A 19590-nucleotide genomic window follows, 5' to 3' on the forward strand; every position below is an offset into this window, starting at 1 on the left:
CAGACTGGAATTTCAGGACCTTTTGTTTCCAAACGGGGCCGCACTGGCTTCAAGTGTCGGTAGAAAGCGACAGCACTACGAAAAAAGGTATGACTGTAGGTTCATGTACAGTCCGCAGCCAAAAACCTGCAACATAAGCATGTGAGTTTATTGTGAAACAACGAAGTCTTTTTCTCCAAAATAAGTGAACAGGGGAGGACGCCGACGTTTATCCTGGCATGATTCGTGCCACTGAGACGTTATGTTGATTCCCTGCGCTGTTAGGTGTAGTTTCACAATAAACTTACATGCTCGTGTTGCAGTTTTGCTGCGGACTGTACCATTCAACATCCCGATTCGGTAGTTGCCGGTCACTAGTCGGTTAGTGTCCCTCAACCAGTCAACTGATCTCAAATTTCTCACTGGAAGTTTTGTTACAGACTTTAGTTCAATTTGCAACAAACGAACAAGTAAAAAATCCACAGTATTGTTTTAATGAATAAAACACAACATGAGGATTAGGTTTACCTTCAGTAGACGGATCTATGTAAAATAGGGATGTGCTATTTGTCTTGAAACGAACTTGTGACGTTTACATTAAAAAAAAAAAAAAAAACATTACGATTCATATATCAATTATTATTACGTATTCTACTTTTGGCAGATCCTGGGACAAATGAGTTTTTTTTATTATTATTATTTTATTTGGAAATGTTTCTTCCACGTTTCTCGATATTCAGCTTCCTCTTTTAAGTCCAAATACTTTCTCCTATTTTTCAGATCATCGATCACTTGTGTTCTTCTTCTTCCTTTTCCTCGCTTTCCTTCCATCTTTCCTTCTACGGCGGTATGAAGAAGACAATTCTTCGCAAGATGTGTCCAATCCAATTGGCCTTCCTCGAAAGGATGCTGGCTAAAAGCGTCATCGTCTCTCCTATCCGTTTTAAAACATTTCCATCTTCCTGCAACATACATTTCAAAGGTCTCTAAATATTTCTTTTCTAACTTCCGCAAATGCCCAAGTCTCTGAACCACACAATCCAATACTCCATATATAGCACTTGACCAATTTCTTCCTTACTCCAATATTAAGCCTGCTGGTTAAGAGTGATCTTTTCTTGTTGAATGCTTCTTTGGCTATGGCAATTCTTGACCTGATCTCTTTGATACAGTAAGCGTCCCTCGTCAAAATACTTCCCAGATACTTGAAATCATCGACCTCTTCAAGTTCTCTTTGTTCAACTCTGACCCACATACATAAACAGGGTGGAGGGGAACGTTTCATATTCCCTGCAAAAGAAAAAATGAAATGAAATGAAATCTTTGAGTTTTACGTCCCATGGTTATGCCGGTTAGGCTAAAGGAGACGGTGATAATGAGAAATGAATGAAATGGTGGAATGAAGAAGGTGGGAGGAAACGGGAGAACCCCGAGAAAACCCAAGCACGCGGTGTTTGTCCACCACAAAGTTCACTTGGCGTGGGCCGGGATCAAACCCGGGAACCCAAACACCAGAGGTGAACGCTCTACCACTGAGCCACCGCGGCCCCCGTCCCTCCCTGCAAGAGATTGCCATACTGCTCAAAGTGGTGTTTTGTGTAGAGTTTTTATTATTATCATTATTATTATTATGACTGCTGTTACTTCCCTTTGTTTCTGTAACATTACAACAACTGTTTTTTGGTAGTAGTAATTACAAGTTCTTAGAATTATAGAATTTTAAGCACTGTTACAAACTTTACCAATGTTTACGGGAGTGCATTGGAATGTTCCTGGCCTGACTAGGAAGGAAGCAATTATTTTCTGTTTGTATAAATTAGCTGCGTAGCTATATCCGTTGGTAGACAATGTGTAAAATTTCATTTCTCTATTGTTTCAGGTGAGAGGTTTATAAGGCGCTAAGTCGGCGGAGGTAACGAAAATTCGTGACATGGAGAAAATCGATTAGGACAATGCGCGCGTTCACGCGTCCCATACATCCATGGCAGAAATTCATTCCTGTCAGTTCGAACTGTTGCCGCATCCACCTTATTCTCCTGATCTGGCCCCCTCGGACTTTCACTTGTTTAAAAACCTGAAAAAGTTGTTCTTTGGGGGGGGGGGGGAGTCAGCGGTTTTCTTCGGAAGCAGAAATGAAAAATGTTACTTGGATATTTTGCAGGGTTCGAGGAATCATTCTTTTATAACTGGTATAGAAGCATTACCGAAGATTTGGCATAAATGTATCTCGGTCAAGGGGGATTACGTGGTAAAATAAAACATACGTTATCCAAATATTTTTTTTAATTCTGTAGATCAGGCCACGAACTTTCCAATCCACCCTCGTATCATTTCTCCAAAACGATTAGATATATTAAATTGCTGTAAATGGCAGTGGAAACGGTGTGACTTTTCCGTCTATTAAAAGCTATCTACGTAATTAAATATGATATTTATCTAAGCAGTTTATAAATTTATTTTTTAAAGACAAACTCTAAATCCCTTGTAATTTTGCTCCTATTTATTCCAAATACATCATATGGATTATAGTACTCCACACCAAAGTACTTTATAAGTGCATTAGTCTGTCCGTTTCATCTGTATTATTGCCATTGCAGACGCCTACAACATTTGGATATTTGTGATACTGGAGTGTGCTTAGTTTGTAACACGAAATAATTAATCTGGTCGTGTAAGTTTCCAGTTAACGCTTCGATTTGAAATACGTAATAATGTGACGTAGAACATTTGAAATATAAAAACTTATCAGATAATATGATAACACGCTCACGAATTTTAACAAGCACTTTGCTTATCTGAAAATGTGATTTCTGAAAGTACATCCTAACTTTCAGCTCTCCCCTTGAGCTTTGTTCTCAGAGGATAAAAACATGAGAGAACAAAATAAAATACATAACGAAAAATGAAACGGAACGGTCTCACTGGTGCAGAGCAGTGCGAAGAACACCATTAAAGGGAAGGCAAATGTTTAAGTTTTACGCCCCACGATTATGCCGGCTAGGCTAAAAGGGACGGTGATGATGAGACATGAATGAAATGGTGGAATGAAGAAAGTGGGAGAAAACGGGAGAACGAGAAAACCCACACACACAGTGTTTGTAAACCAAAAAAGCTCATTTGGCGCGAGCTGGCATCGAACCAAGGGCCTCCCAAACGCTCTACCACTGAGCCACCGCGGCCTCCGAAAAACACCATGCCTTACCTGCTAGTCATATGTCGAATGATGGTGTAGCACACTGTGGAATGGCGGGCTCAATTTGTACATTGTTTTGTTCACGTAAGGAAGGCTGACAGTTCATGTTGATGTTTTAGACTCGGTGCTAATGTAGTATCTACTTTTTAATTGCTGTCTCCCATTCTTTGTCTAACCAACCCTTATGTATATTAAGCTTTGAATGCTTCAAGAAAATAAAGACATTTTCAAAACCGTCTTTCTATTTCATTCTTGGCTCACATAAAATTTTTAAATCAACAATACTGTTTTGCCTTTTTTCAAATGTCTCGAAAGGCTTGACACCGGGTATTCTCTGAAATGTTCCTTGATGGTACTTAAGTCTCTTTTTATCATGCCTATATAACTCTCCAAACAATTGCACTTTATCTCGTAGACTCCTGATCTTTTATTGCAGTCGATGTAATAGCTCTTAAATTGCGTGATATTTTCTCCAACGTTTTCAGGAGTATCAATACTTTGCGAAAACTATACTGTGTAACATTTTATTTAATGCAGTATTCAGTCTGGAGAATATACGTAGTCAAATCAACTTTTTTTTTTTTTTTTACGTGGGTTGGAAACAAGAAAGAAAAAAATATGTTGGGTCGGAAATACTGTTAATCCGGAAACAAGATAGAAAAAAATACGTTGGGTCGGAAATACTGTTAACCCCCTAAAATGTTTGCAACATGTGTAGTCGAAAAAACATATCGTCCTTCGAGTAGTATTTATATGTACGTAAATACTTTGTAAGTGCTGGTTATGCAATTCTTCTTACTACTAAGTGTAGTGTAGAAACTTAACTTACACTCCCCTTCCCTCTATTTTCTACAGCTTCGCTTTCCGTACTGCTTCTACAGCTACAAGACTTTCCGCCTCTAATCCAAATGTAAGAATGGAACTACCAAGGTACAAAAAATACATAAACTTTTAGTTACAACATGCACCGGGCCGATTTTAAAATGTACACACTGTATATAAAATCTGCATGTGGAATTTTTAGGGGTTTGTTTTGCAAGTACCTGACCCTGGACACCCGAGAAGGGCACACAAATTTAAAAACACTATGTTTAGGAAAATGTTGGGAAGCTAAGTCAACTAGAGTAGAGGCAGGAGGTTCCTAAGCTTATATTTATGTCATTACTCAAAATTAGTTTGTGATTTCAATAAAAGGTATCCCAACATGCTTTCGTTTCGCATGTTACACTGGTACAGTTACTGGCCGAGTTCGAAGAGACAGGTACAGTCCAGGATAGACCACGATAACATGACCCAGAACTGCCACTGACGAGCGGCAGTACTCACATCGTTTGTGAAGAATCTCAGCGCAACACATGCCGATTTCACGGGAATGCCACGGCAGAAAAACCTCCATTTGCAGATGCATAACTGGCAATTTTACAAGCTGCAGCTGCAACAACATCTCTCTGAGGATAGCCCAGACCGGAGAGTGCAATTCTCAGTGGGCAGTGGAACAATTGAGGCAGGACCTCAATTTTGCAATGCAAATTTTACACACCGATGAAGCAAACTTTCCTGTTACAGGATGAGAAACAAACAAAATTACGCAACTGGTCTCTAGATAACACCATGTGGACAGATTCGTATAAAATGATTGATGCAGAGAAAATTATGGTGTGGGTAAGGATCTGGAGGAGACGTTTCTTATCCTTGGAACCTTAACTGCGGAGCGTTACGTGGATACGCTAGAACAACTTATTCTTTCCTCAGTGTCGGCCCCAGATGGCAGATTTCCCTTATTTTACCAACATGACAGAGCGCCACCTCATTAAGGGCTGTAGATTCATCACTAGCTGGATGAACAACTGTCTGGTCGATGTGCACCAGTGGAATGGCCTACCAGATCACCTGATTTATCACAATTGGACTTTCACCTGTGCACTTTTGCCTTTATCATCTAAAAGCAATGGTATATGGAGAAAATATTAAGGATCTGGCTGGGATATTTGGAGCAACGGATACTGGATGCATATGCACAAATCACATCTGAGACATTGCTACGTGTTCATACAGCTTGAGACTCAAGTCTACAAACATGTATAGCGCAACATGGCCAGCAAAAGTGAACTCTCTCAGTTTAATGTGACACGATTACCCTTCAGGCTAAGGGAGAATTAAAGCAAGTGAATGACGGAAGAATTGGTGGAATGAAAAAATGGACGGAAGGGGAGTATCCCAAGAAAACCCACGGACACAATGTTGTACAACACAAACTTACTGACCGGGGATCGACCCAGGGACCCCATGCACCAGAGGAAAGCACTTTACCACTAAGCCATTGTACGGGCTCGTGCACCCCTTACACGGCTAGTACATAAACATATTTTGTAAGAGGTAATCTGAGTTTCATGTGATTATAACTTCCTAGTTGTTACAGTTATGTTAAATTTGATTACACCATTGAGTTTCTCTTACACTTCTAGTCCTGTTTTATATATCACATTATCCCCTTGCCATTTAGACTTGCTGAATGGAATTCAAAACAGCGGACAGCAAGATGGCATGTTTTTTTGACATGCGCGATAAAGGTTCAACTTGCTGAATGGAATTCAAAACAGCGGACAGCAAGATGGCATGTTTTTTTGACATGCGCGATAAAGGTTCCTTCTCGGCTTAACGTGTCCCAACAATTACCAATTCCGGCTATTTACATTAGCTTTCATTTTATAAACGGTATGGTAAAGGACTTTTGACTCACCCTGTATATATATCCTAGGACATATAGTACCATATATGCAGGTGTATGGCCTTGGGGTCCCAACAGGGCTGCTCAAATAAAAAGAACAAGAAAATTGTCCCGAATTCATGAATCATGTCATACGCGTGTGACATCATAAGAGAACCTCCATCATTTTAAAGACAATGACCTAGAAATCATAAACCTACGATAATTAATGCGTCAGCAGGAGCTACTTAAGTGGTTATATGGGCGGTGTTATGCAACAACCATTCAACCCACAACGAGTTAGTTTTGAGGAAATCGCACTTATAGGTTTCTCGACCCCATAAGATATCACCGTATGTGGGTTGACTTTTCTCTTCATAGATGGGAGACCGATAGCAAACGCGTTACCAGGAATTTTAAGTATGTTCCTTTTACATATGTTCGAACCCTCCAACAGGGTTAACTCATTTTTTTTTTAATTTTGTGGGTTGATTGGTTCTTGCATAACACCGCCCATATGTATTTCAAATGTCACAACATATTTCCTAAATATTTCTCGATTCGTATATACTAACCGTGCTATCGATTGCAAAGTGCTCATCGAAGCAAGAAAATTAAAACGTTTATTTTATTAAGTTTCCCCAACTAATTCTAGTGAAAAGGACACTAGTTGGAAACAGTGAGATCCATCTTATAGTCAACCCCGACTTGGAGACGACAAAATTAACTTAATTTTTATATGTGTGTGTGCGTAGAACAATAACTCTGCTCGAAAAGTTGCCGAGAGACTTTTTCTACTTCAGATCCCATGAGGAAGAAAATTAGGAAGTCATCCCAGTTGCCTAAGTGATATCTAAACTAATTTTTGATTGGACAATTTTTGGTCATCAAACAATAGTGGACAATGTTATATTCAGAGTGGTTGCTAGTCATGTGACTCACGGTGACCAAAAAAAAGCGCAAATCAGTCGGTTGACGAACATCGAAACCTCCATCACGGAGGGAAGTCGGGCGATGCGATTGGGGCGACGAGCACTGAAACCTCCACAACGGAGAGGATGTGTAGAGCCCTACAAACGAATAGTGGACGATTAAGTTAAGTGGTTTAGCCGAACGACAGGTTAAGACGAACATTATTTCGGTGGTTTTGAATATGTCATTTGTGGTCGTACAAAGAGGAACGTATCTCTCTTGGTCATCAGGCAGAAAATACTTGTCAGTAGTCTTAGAGTGCACAGAATTTTTGTAGGGAAGATACCAAATCGTCAGACGACCATTTCATCATACATCTCGGCAGGACACGTTATTCTATGGAATTTTACCTGGATGAAGCTGTAAGCAAAGTGCCAATTTAGTTCTGAGACAGCGACAAAAATATTCAGTATATTATCTCTCGCGAGAGCTATGTTTCTTCAATTGTGTTAAAATCTAAGATCATTCAAATAGCCAGCACGCCTACTACGAGTTTGTTAAAAAAAAAAAAAAAAAGTAAAAAGTAAGATTCATTACACATATTATTTTGTGAATAAGCCACTTGCGCCGAAAGTTAAATTTACATATTTTGGTTTAATCGATCTTTAAGTAAAGAAAAGTAAAAGATTTTAGTTAGGACAACAGAGTTTATTTAATATCTTCACGGCCGTATAAGTAGTTCCTGATGTAAAATGTCAATGTTGTAACCGCCTATAGTTCGAGTTGCTGTTCGGGCGGCCATTTATTTATAATCGCCCAGCGTTCGAATCGCTGTTCGTGGTTCGTGGTACTACCAATAAGTATCTTCCTGATACTTTAACTTACCTGGACAGGACGATGAAGGACCTCTCCAAGAAAAGGTTACAAACTGTTTCTAAATCGCTCGTCGGTCTCAATAATGAGATGAGCATTAGGCGCCGAGAGGTTCGGGTGTCTCGTCTCGAAAACCTCACGGACGATCAGACGGTCATCCAGACCATAACGCACACAAACATCACTCATACAAACAACGAAAACACACTGGATTAAATAACACTATACTTATTTATTAGAACACTATTGTATAAAAAAAAAAATAGCGAAGAGGAATGGACACAACACTGAACACTAGATATATATAATAATTTTCGTAGCTGAAATCACACTTTGCCTTTTCAGTGCGCGATAGCCCTTTAAATATATAAGATTATAATTCGGATTTCACAGTAAATGCTTCTCTCACACCATTGACACACTTGGGGGATTAGCACTGGGGAAAAGTTGTCTAGATCGTCCCATTATGAATCCAATTGCTGCGCCAATAACCCTGCAGCGTAAAGATGAGTCTTCAGCAAATTAAACAAAAAATCCTCCAAAGTGGAATGCTGATGTTGGAGGGCGCGTGTATAACTTTTTAGCGCACTAGGTTTGTGAACCTGGGACCACTAGTTGGGGGCTAGCCGTAAGAAAACGTTCTTCACCGGCTAGTAACTTGTGCCCCTTAACACAACTTAATGATTGATTCCCAACGCAACGTGGGGCCGCGGTGGCTCAGTGGTAGAGCGTTCACCTCTGGTGCTTGGGGTCTCGGGTTCAAACCCTGCTCCCGCCAAGTGAACTTTGTGGTGGACAAACACCGTGTGCGTGGGTTTTCTCGGGGTTCTCCCGTTTCCTCCCACTTTCTTCATTCCACCATTTCATTCATCTCTCATCATCACCGTCTCCTTTAGCCTAACCGGCATAACCGTGGGACGTAAAACTCAAAAATTTCATTTCATTTTTTCCCAACGCAACGTGCGTGGTGGCTGCGTACAACACCGGAGTCGAACTCCCTGAGCACCCAAGCTCATGGAAGGGGTTGCAATGGTCAACTGAAAGTGTTGGCAGTTCATTTCAAAAATCACTCAGTTGACTCACCTGTATGCACATACAAACAGAATACGGAAAATAATTTACGTTAATTTTAGTCAACTGCCTATAATGCACTAGACACGGCGATAACTCTGGCGTGAGAAAGTACAGATAAGGGACTACGAAACAACGCAGTTGGTGCCACTTTGGTTGCTGAAACATCTGGTCAGCCCGTATTTCTCTAATCTATACTAATGTTTCCAATAACTGTAGAATATATACTGTGTATATAATGAGTCAGGGAGAAACACTGAAATGATTCGTCACTAACTGAAATGTTCTGACCAAAAGCAATGTCTTAAATATATATATATGAGAAAACGATGAAAGACTTCTTTGTCCAATTGTGTGGGAAAGAAGCAATTCCCACCGAAGAAAGAACTTATATGCGTTGCGGAATAAAGTATAAATCGAAAATAATGATCACTGTCTTTACGAAATATACAGAGTGTCCACAAGAAATCCTTATATAACCTGGTGGCGGTTATAATGTATTTCTTATTGTGCTCTGATGTGCATGTGAGATTACTTAACTAAAGCACTTATAGAAATATGTAACTTAGATAATTTTGAGATTGAAATATGATCATTTAAATGTATATCATACCGGCATATCATTTAACATTGAATCTGACGATCCTTCATACCGCGAGGACGTAGGTTGTTGTACGTGCTTCCGATAATTTGCAGGAGCTGTGAGCTATCCCTCGCACCAAGTTCAAAAGGCAAACAGAGGACTTATAGTGTTAATTACTACACACAGATAGCTCGAACACGACCGACCACGTTGCGTACCAACTCTCACTCAAATTCTCCCAAGTTTGAGTGACAGTTGGCAAAGCATGTTATGTATCTTGGTGGAGGGAGTTGATTGGGAGATTTACACGTTAATGCATATTGGTTATTGAGTGCAAGGATAAATAGAAGCGACCTTCCACACCAGCGATAACAACCGTATATCAGTGAAACATCGCAAAAATATACTGCAGGACAAGTAATATTCTTTTAGTACATTTAGTGTACGTAACACCCTGGAGTCTATGTGGCGAATCCCAGCTTACTAAATCGTTTTTACTTTTTCGGGAAATTTCATGATTTTTCCCGGATTTCCCCAAATTTATGCATTGTGGAACATGTACGTGGTATCATTCGACATTCTGATTCATTCTAAAGACATTGATGTACGAACTATAAACGCTAAGTACAATAGTTCAAGTGTGAGCTAGAGGCTTCTAAATTGCATTCTTTTGAGCTTTTTTTTTCATCAATTTCACGTACAATTTTGGTTTCACAATTTATCTAATCTTCATGTATACTACATGTACTTCAAAAACTCGTAGGCAAGAAAATACGTTATTTTTGAGTTAAGTTTCGTATCGGCAATCCCACCTTCAGGACCGCTAGGGGAGCGCCCAAGAAAATTACTTAAGTTCATGTATACTAATGAAAAAAGGAAATAACATAATTTTTATCTTACACGCCAAATTCTCTATAGGTGCGAAATCTAACGCAAAGAGTGAAAAAGTGACCGACTCGAACCCGAGACCTCCAGCATACCGTGCTGATGCGTTAACCACTACGCCACCCAGCCCGCTTCCCAGAACAGCGACACACTCACTCACTCATACACTGTTTCACTCTTTGAGTTAGATTTCGCATCTACAGAGGATTTGGTGTGTAAAATAAAAATAATAAAAAAAACTGTTATTTCCTTCTTTCATTAGTATATATGGAATCACAATCGTTATAAAGTGCTCGGTATAAGGACACAGGATTGTCCAATCACAGCAGGGGTCTGTGGTACAACCCACGTGGTCTGAGATCAGAGCACCGATCTCCAGAGAGTGGCTGTTCTGGAAAGTGGATTGGATAGCGTAGTGGTTAACACATCGGCATGATTGCCAGAGGTACCGGGTTCGAATCCCGGTCCAGTCTTTGCCTTACTTAAGTTCACTTTTTAAAATATCGCGGAAAGTGACCATATTACTCTAGAATTTTACATTCCAAACATTTGGGTATTCATCAAAAGTATTAATCATAATTATTATTTGGTATTTGTTCCAAAAATAACGATATAGAAATCATGGACCTAACGTACTTAGGGTACAAGCAGCAGCTAGCATAAGCGAGTTTAAAATTCCCCTTAAACCCTCTGATCATTAAAAGAATTAATCTGGACCACTGGTGGCACTCCAGAGTACAGAATATCAAACGATTTCTCCCCATCGACATTTGCATTGTATTAAATGTCAGCTTATGTATTTATTTAAAAATTTCAAGGAATTTCTAAGATAAGTGGTCCACCCTATACACACAAGACAAGAAAGGAATTCATATCAATGAACTGCAATTTGAACAGAAGTTATAAATTAAGGTGGTCAGATGTACTTTTCTTTAAGATTATACTCTTTCTGTCTTACATCAAAATGACTTGAAATAAAAGCATTCCAACTTAGAAGTTATTATTAATTATTTTTAGTCATACCAATTAATGAATTCTCGTGTAACAATACACGCTTAAGGTGCATAACAGTAAGTAGGATCAACTTAAAAGGATAAGTAGTATAGGGTCACGTTAGCTCAGGGTTAGGGAAGTTTGGACCCATTTTGTTAGAATTCATACAGGGATGGCACTTAATATCTCCCCTCAAATGCACCGACGGCTCCGGAGTAGGTACTGTGACATACACTGACTTGTTGTAAACAACATCGTTTATGTGTATACCCACTGTCGCTGACGCGCCTGCTTCCTACGGACGCAACCCCTCGCTGTCGCTCGCGCCCCCCTGCAGCGCTCGTACCCTGACTCGCTTAGATAGCATTCGTGGTTTTTAGTCCCCTATTAGCACAAGTTGGTTCGTGTTTTATGCACTGTAGTTTTTATGTTATACGCTCACAATGTATTTATACATATCATAGTTATAAATAATGAGTAACTCACAGACTTAATTAAAATCTAATAATTGTGAATTTTTCGTACATACCGTGCAATATCAAAATGGGTAGGGTTCTAGAACACTAGCCCACGTCCCCATTGAGTCGTAATAAAGAGCGTAACCAACCTGGCTCCTAACCCGACTTCTGTCGCTGGGTATCGCTGTTATCATTCTTACCTTCTAACTGGACACACTAGCATCTAGCATATATTAGCACAATTGAAAAATCTATCATACTTTTTGCTTCCGTGATGTTCGTTTGGTATGGCATGTAGTATCTCTCCCAAATCCATTGACAGCCCCGGAACCGGTATCGTGACAGTGAGACGTTGTAAATGAGCTCGTCTATATGTATACCCACCATTTCTGACGCGCCTCCTCCCTAGGGACACACCCCAGGGCTAGCGCTCGGGCTCCCCAGCAGCGCTCCTATCCTGACTCAATTAGACAGAATTCGTGCTTTTAGTGTCTCCTAGCACAAGTTGGTTCGTGTTTTATGCGCTGTAGTTTTTATGTTATACGCCCACAACGTATTTATACACATCACAGTTATAAATAACGAACCATAATCAGTATCAAGTAAGCCAGAGTCTTTATCAAGTGATTTGAGGAAGAAACTAAATAATACCCTTTGTTTCCTTGCGTTGGGACATAGATAGTTGAATGATCCAAGTCGAATAATTGCGAGAGCTTCTTAGACTGAAGTTCAGAAATGAACATGAAAGTTGCAACGCAATAAAAGAAAAAAAAAAAAGAGAAGTCACACGTCTTTATTCCAGCGAGAAGTGTTCCAACCCTAACGGCGTCGGAGGGAGGTTTCTGCAAAAACTTTTTGGGCCTCCAGTCACCTTCAGCGTCTCTGACACCTTGTAGAACTAAAAAAACGTACTGACAACCTTCAGATCACATCCAGTTAAGCGTTGAAATATCTTCCACTTCAATTCTCCATATTTAGTTTTTTGGTGTGCGTCATGTTTCTAAAATTCCTTCCAACTACAATGAATGAAGTCAAAGTTTCTTTTCGTTTTAAATCCCCCTTCTCTCTCTGTCTCTCTCTCCTTTTTTAATTGCACTACAATTTAATAGTTGAGATATTAAATTTAATTACTAACTTTATGTATGCGTAAACAACTGGAAGCTTTCGAAATGTGGGCATGGAGAAAAATGAAATAAAAAATAGCTGGGTCGAGCGTAAAACAAATGAGAGAGGGAAATGATGGAGGAGAAAAGAAGAAATTAAGATATTATAAAGAAGAGAAAGAGAAACTGGTTGGGACACTGGATAAGGATTATCCATATGCACTCACGAGGGACGTGCTTGAGGATATGGTGGCAGGAAAGAGAGGGAGAGGACGAAGGAGACTCCAATTGATGGACGATATCAAAACGGAGAGATCGTACGTGAAGACGAAGAAGTTAGCGGAAGACCGTGATGCATTGATGCTTCTCAATTGCAGCAAGTGACCTGCCAATAATGGCAGAATACCTATGATAATAATGATGATGTATGTGAAGTACTGACATGAGATTCACGTGCATGTTATTGTATCTGTGATTTGAAAATCAAGATTTCTTTCCGCTTTGTAATGTTCGTTCTTCGATCCGTAACTCCGTAATAAGTACATTGGCATTTAACCATAAAATTAAACAATAAGTAAGTGGTGCACATAAACAAAAGATGTGTAATGGTGTTCATAGTAGCCCCTACGCCATCCCCCCCCCCCCCCAAAAAAAAAAAGAAAAAGCGTTGATTCTAGTCGGAAATAGGAACCCTATTATCAAAAATTTAAATCGAAGTGGAATAAGAAGGCGATCTTAAATTCAAGAGCTGGTTACATATTAAAAAAAAAAAAAAAAATCCGTGCCAAGCATTCTACGCTGCCTGTAACGTAGATAATTTTGTCGCATACCTAGACTTCAATCAAACGTTTCATTGCTCAAGTAAAATAATTTCTTGCACAGAGTGAATAAATTTAGCATATTAAATGAATTCACTCGACAATAATAATAATAGCACTATTATTATTATTATTTGAAATTATTAAGCCCAGCATAATTTTCTGCAAAATAGCATATTCCTGGCCATAACTAGCATAACATCCTATGAAGTAGTCGGCAACGCTGCTCATATTACTTTGTGAACTGGGAAGGTTCTAGAACACAGGTCCTTCCATATAGGTTAGTAGTTAGGTTGGTTCCTTTCTGTGCTAAAGTTTAATATTTAATTCACATGGTATTGTCAGAGCCCCGCAGAGCACGTTGTTTTCTGTCTTCATTACAGCTAAATGGGAAGGTAGACCTATGTTCTAGAACTTTGCCATGTGAACTGAGTATTGAGCTTTGATAAAGAAAGGAATCAACCTTGCTATTAACCAGGGTGGATTGATTTGAATCAGTTTGATTTAAATCACTTGATTTTTTAAATAAAAATTGTTGATTTAAATCAAATTCCGAAATAAACTAATTTAAAGTGAAAATACGTAAAATCCCGTTTCTGTTCTATTATTTCAATTATGGAAGATAATAATCATAATACTATGACACTAAAATGTATGTACAGCACAGTGTGTAAAGGAGTGTTATGCGGAGGATGATTAGGCAAAATCCAGTTTTGAGCACGTAACTGGTGAATCCTGCTTTCTTCTCTTCGTAACATAGGGTTTTTAAATCGTTAACTATTCCAACAGAGAAATCACCATGGACATTTAAGACAAAAATTATCTTGTGTTCACGTCTATTTGTTTGTTTCCAGATAATAGGGGTGTATTTACAGGGGCCCGATCCCTTCTCCGAAACAAACAAAAAAAAAAAAAAATCAATTTCAAAACTTTAGGCGAAATTTATGTACTAAATACATAGAAGTTCCTCGGGGATCGTAATACGGCAAATTTTGGATGCGTTAAAATATCGAATAATACTTTTGATAAAGTGGATACTTTCCAATACCTAGGATCAATATTAACAGACGAAAACGATATTTACGAAGAAATTAAATGTCGACTAAAAGCACGGGATTCGTGTTATTATTCAGTTCAAAATAGCTTGTCGTTGCGAATTCTGTCGAGGAATTTGAAACTTAAAATATATAAAACGATAATCATGTCTCTTGTTCTGTATGATTGAGAAACATGGTCGCTTACTATGAGGGAAGAGTATAGACTGAAAGTATTTGAGAACAAGATCCTGAGACGAATATTCGGACCGAAGAGGAACGGGAATGGCGAAAACTTCATAACGAGGAACTACATTATTTATACGGTTTACCAAACATTGTTAGGGTCATCAAGTCTAGGAGACTCAGATAAGCTGGTCATGTAGCCAGGATGGGAGAAAGCAGGAACACTTTCAAAGTCTTAACTGGAAGACAGGGTTGGCAAAACCCATGTTTTTTATTTAAAAAAAAAAAAAAAACGGTTTCTTGGGTTTAAACCTTTTTTTTTTTTTGTCTAAACCAGGTTTTTTTGGTTAAAATAATTTCCTCTCTGTATTTATATCACATATGGACAGAAATAAGTTTGTTTCGCCTTGGTGTTGTTTCGCAACAACCGGGTTATGCTGGAAGGGGTCACATAAGCTTAAAGCGGAATCCAAACCACTTCTCGGCATACATCCGAGAGAAATTGGCCTCCATTTGAACTCTAAACCAGGACTAATTGGCCACAAATGCGATACGTCTGCCGACTCACTCACGAAGGACTCATGATAAAAATGCGTTGTACTGATCTTTACACACTTGTTAATATAATTGTCAAGAGCCATTTCAGGGCAAGAAAACAGATGCACAAGTGAAACCATTATACAGAAATACATATGGACAATTTCAAAATACTGCTGAGTACAGAAGAACTAATTTACTCCAAGTTAGTTCACTAAGACCTTTATTAATCCAAGTTAAACAACCACAACAACTTAATTTGCATATCAGTAAGAAAATTGAATAAAGACACTAATTATTTGAGTCCACTTTGGCTCGGACACATTTATATATAAATAGATACCAAAGATATTTCTGATTTCAATAAATGCCTCTCGTGGGATTTGTATGATCCCCCCCTCCCAAAGAAAAGTACGTTATTTCGATGTATTTTATCAATACTAACATTATTAAAACGAAACAATATTTAGAATTTTTCTTGATTGCAATTGCAAAACAATAATAATAAACCAGGGATGCAAATAACAACTCGCCCACTCGCCCGAGGCGAGTGGTTCTTCGATGCGGGCGAGTATTTAATATCATACTGAAGGTAAGTAAATGATTTCTATTGTGGGATGTGGGCTAGTAGCTTTTTTTCTTGGGCGATTAAAATTTTGTTGCTTATTTGCATCCCTGTAATAAACTATAAAAAAATCGCAAAAGAAACATTCATAAAATGAAAAAAAATAGTTGCTTTGGTAGTATAATCCCTTTGAGTAATGAATGGGGAATTTAGATCTGAATATGATAAAAATAATATACAGGAGTGAAATGTGATAACCCACAAATGTGTGTTCATGAAGATTTTACGAACATTTACACTTTTACGAACATTTTTCGGTTTTTTGTTTAAACCAGTTGGTTTTTTCGAAATAAAATCCAGCTGGTTTAAACCAACTCGGTTTAAAGCAGCCAACCCTGCTGGAAGAGCAATCGGAAAACAACCATTAGGAAGACCTAGGCGCAAATGGGAGGACAATATTAAGATGGATCTCGCAGAAATAGGAATACAAAGTAGCAACTGGATCCAGTTGGCTAAGGATTGAAGTCAGTGGAGAGTTTTCGTGAACGCGACATACGGCATTGAACCTCCGGGTTCCATAAGCCATAGAGTTAAATTTAGGCGAAATTTATGTACTTAATATGTATTTCGTGCCGCTAGTCAGTTCCAATTTTTTTGAAAATATGTCCCTGCCAAATATATGTAACTTTTGTAAATAGAAAAGTATCATGTTAACAAACGTTGCTATACGTTTTTTTTTTTTTCCCTTAATTCATAAGAAACATTGTTTGGGATTGAATTAGGTTAACGATTGGGGATTAATTCAAAATTAAACCACAATATTTTATTTAAATGGCATAATTAACATTTAACACTAATTCCTAATGTTTTTTCTTTAGTTCGCAACTTGTATTATACGAGGAGAAAGATTTAATTTAAATCCAAAAAAATCAACAAAAATGTTTTTTTTTGTAATCATATTTTTTTAGCTATTAACCCAAATTCACCTGTATATGCGGGCCAGCATTCTAGAAGCTTCCCAGATGTTCGTAATGACAAGAAACAATGTATGAAAATAAGATTCAATGTAAATATGCTCTATAAGGAACAGGAACAGAGTTATAATAAAGGACGACGTTCAGATACTCAAAAAGGGAAAGTAATCTTTGAGTATGAATATTAGTAAACGAACTATCTTATTTATTTATTTATTTTTTTATTATTATTATTATTATTTTTGTTTGTTTCACGATTTTCTCCGATTATCAAGATATCTGTTGACTTTACTCATTTTGTACAAAAGATTTCTGGTCAGTTTCTATACATTATAGTTTATATTGCTTATCCCGCAACAAATACCGGTAACTAAAACCTCAACTCTTTACATGCCAACGATCCGAGGGATGATAGGAGCACTCCATATAGCAAATTCAATCGTTTTGTTACAATAACGGAGGTTCTTAAATGTTTTACTCTCTTGCTGAAAACTTATCAGAAGATAGCGTTCTTTCGATGTTTTGGTCTTCAAAGTGCAAGTAAGTCCTTCGCTTTGCAGTGTGTTTTTCTTTTTCTTCGCTTATAATTACTACGTTTTATTAATAAGCAAAACCTCGTACAGAGACTGTAAAATGCACAAGAAAACAAACTGCAATCTATTTTCCTATCAATATATGATTTGTCAACAGAAAGTGCAAAACACAAAGGATATATACTTTGTCTGTGGTGCAAAACACTTGCACTTTGTGAAGGCGAAGGAAAAAAGTACGTCCTTGTACTTCAAAGTTCTAACACTGATTAACAGGGAGGAGTAGGATCTTGCTTTAAGTTCTAAATGTATATGGAGCTTTTTCAGTAAGTGACACGAAATTCATCTTCATTATTGAAATAGTACGTACCTTTAAGACACGAATACCGTAGCAACCGTCACAACCCCGTAGCATCCGAACTTCCGCACTTCATATTTCTCTGTTTAGTTTTACCACAGTTTTACCAACAGAGGGCAGGCCTATTAGGCATTTCCTTGACAGATCATCTGCTTCTGCAGATCGTCAGCTAACAAGAATAAGAAACTAAAAGAAATATATCGAATAATATTAGATATTTATTTGTTTATTTGTTGCATCTAAAATTAAGAATATAATTTTCGTTACAGCGAGACATTAAATTATCTTTAATATTATACACGTTTAAATGTTTCAGTACCGGTAAGTTGAATTGTTATTGTTGTCGGGGATTTCCCCTACTAGGTTTTCAAATATTCGCTCTTGCAACTTTTGGTTATCAACTACAGAGTTTGAGTAACTTATAGCGAGCCGAATTTAAATGTGCACTTACCTAAGAAATGCCGTGTTTTCATCACCAGTTGTGTTAGATTTGCAGCCCACCTCTATTGACTATTGCCCGACATCGAAGTTTCCATTGCAGGAGACTGCGTTGTGGCTGGACCATGGGTATTGCATCCTACTCCTCTTTACAGGCTTTCCACAGGCCAAAGACGATGCTGGCTCGACGACGGAACAGGGGACGCTTGGAGAGTCGGAAACCACAATAGTTCATGGGCAAGCACTTGGACTCTTGACAAGGATGGCAGAGAAAAGAATTGCCGAAATTCCATTTTCCTGTTCAATACAGCGATAGAATTCCAGCAATGGTTTCGAGGTGCTGGATGCATTATCTTGGTGAAGTTCAAAATGGTTCACATCTTTCCACACAATGCTGGGATTTCATGCTTGCATATTTCAGATAGGACATGAATCTGGTAGTACCCAGCATTGATTTCGACGTTTTGCTCCACCTTTCGGAGACGCAGTTTGCCTTTGTACGAGAAACCAGTCGCAATTATGAACTCTTTCGATAAACTCTATGCGCTCTGGTGGAAGAACTTGCTTTGTCCCTTTGCGTCAACAAGTCTTTAAGTAATGTCATGAACTTTACCATAGTTTGTGAGGTAAATCCACGCATCATCAACGGTAACAAAAAACTTCCACTGATCACCCGCGAGATGACGTTCATACGGCATCCTGTAGTTCCTTTTTCGCTCAGCCGAGGACAGGTTTTCAGGGCATGCACACTGCTCTTGCAAACGACCGTGAGGCGTAAATCCCTGCCAATGGCGCGGTTGATTGTCGCCTCCGATGTGCGGCATTTGCCTGAGGGGATCTTCGGAAGTCGCCATACGCTGAACTAGGGATGCGCACGAGTCGAGTCGAGTCGAGATTTAAGCCTGTCTCGACTCGTCTCGAGAAAATGTTGTCTCGACTCGAAAATATGTTTCTGTCTCGACTCGACAGTCTCTGTCTCGACTCGACTCGAATTCGAGTCGAGACGTCTCGAAATTCGAGTCGAGACAAAATATACGAGTTAAAATATATTTATACACACACATCAGCCAGACCATTATGACGACCTACCTCATTGCTAGTATGTCCACCTTTTTGCACGGATAACAACGGCGACGCGTCTTGGCATGGTCACAATGTTCCTCGGTGGCGGCGCTGGAGAGAGTTGGCACCACATATGCACACACAGGTCATCTAATTCCCGTAAATTCCGGGGAGGGCGTGATGCGCCCTCACGTCACGTTCAATCACATCCTAGATATGATCGATTGGGTTCAGACACGGAGAGTTTGGGGGCCAGCACATCACTTGGAACTCGCTCCTGTGTTCCTCGAACCACTGCATCACACTCCTGGCCTTGTGACATGGTGCATTA

At 38.9% G+C, this 19590-nt stretch overlaps 1 protein-coding gene across 6 annotated transcripts in view; it reads right to left on the reverse strand.

Moving 5' to 3' along the window:
- Window positions 1-17907, reverse strand: part of LOC145674466 (clavesin-2-like) — a 396132-nt gene extending 378225 nt beyond the window's left edge. For 5 of the 6 annotated variants that reach the window (XM_081744563.1, XM_081744561.1, XM_081744562.1 and 2 more), the window contains exon 1: window positions 17772-17907. The gene's annotated coding sequence lies outside the window, so the exon portion shown is untranslated. The remainder of the gene's footprint in view (window positions 1-17771) is intronic. The other variant, XM_081744556.1, reaches the window with a different exon arrangement.
- Window positions 17908-19590: the final 1683 nt, after the last annotated feature.

This window comes from Thermobia domestica, chromosome 17, assembly GCF_964235325.1.
Source record: "Thermobia domestica chromosome 17, izTheDome1.hap1.1, whole genome shotgun sequence".
Taxonomy (NCBI): Eukaryota; Metazoa; Arthropoda; class Insecta; order Zygentoma; family Lepismatidae; genus Thermobia; species Thermobia domestica.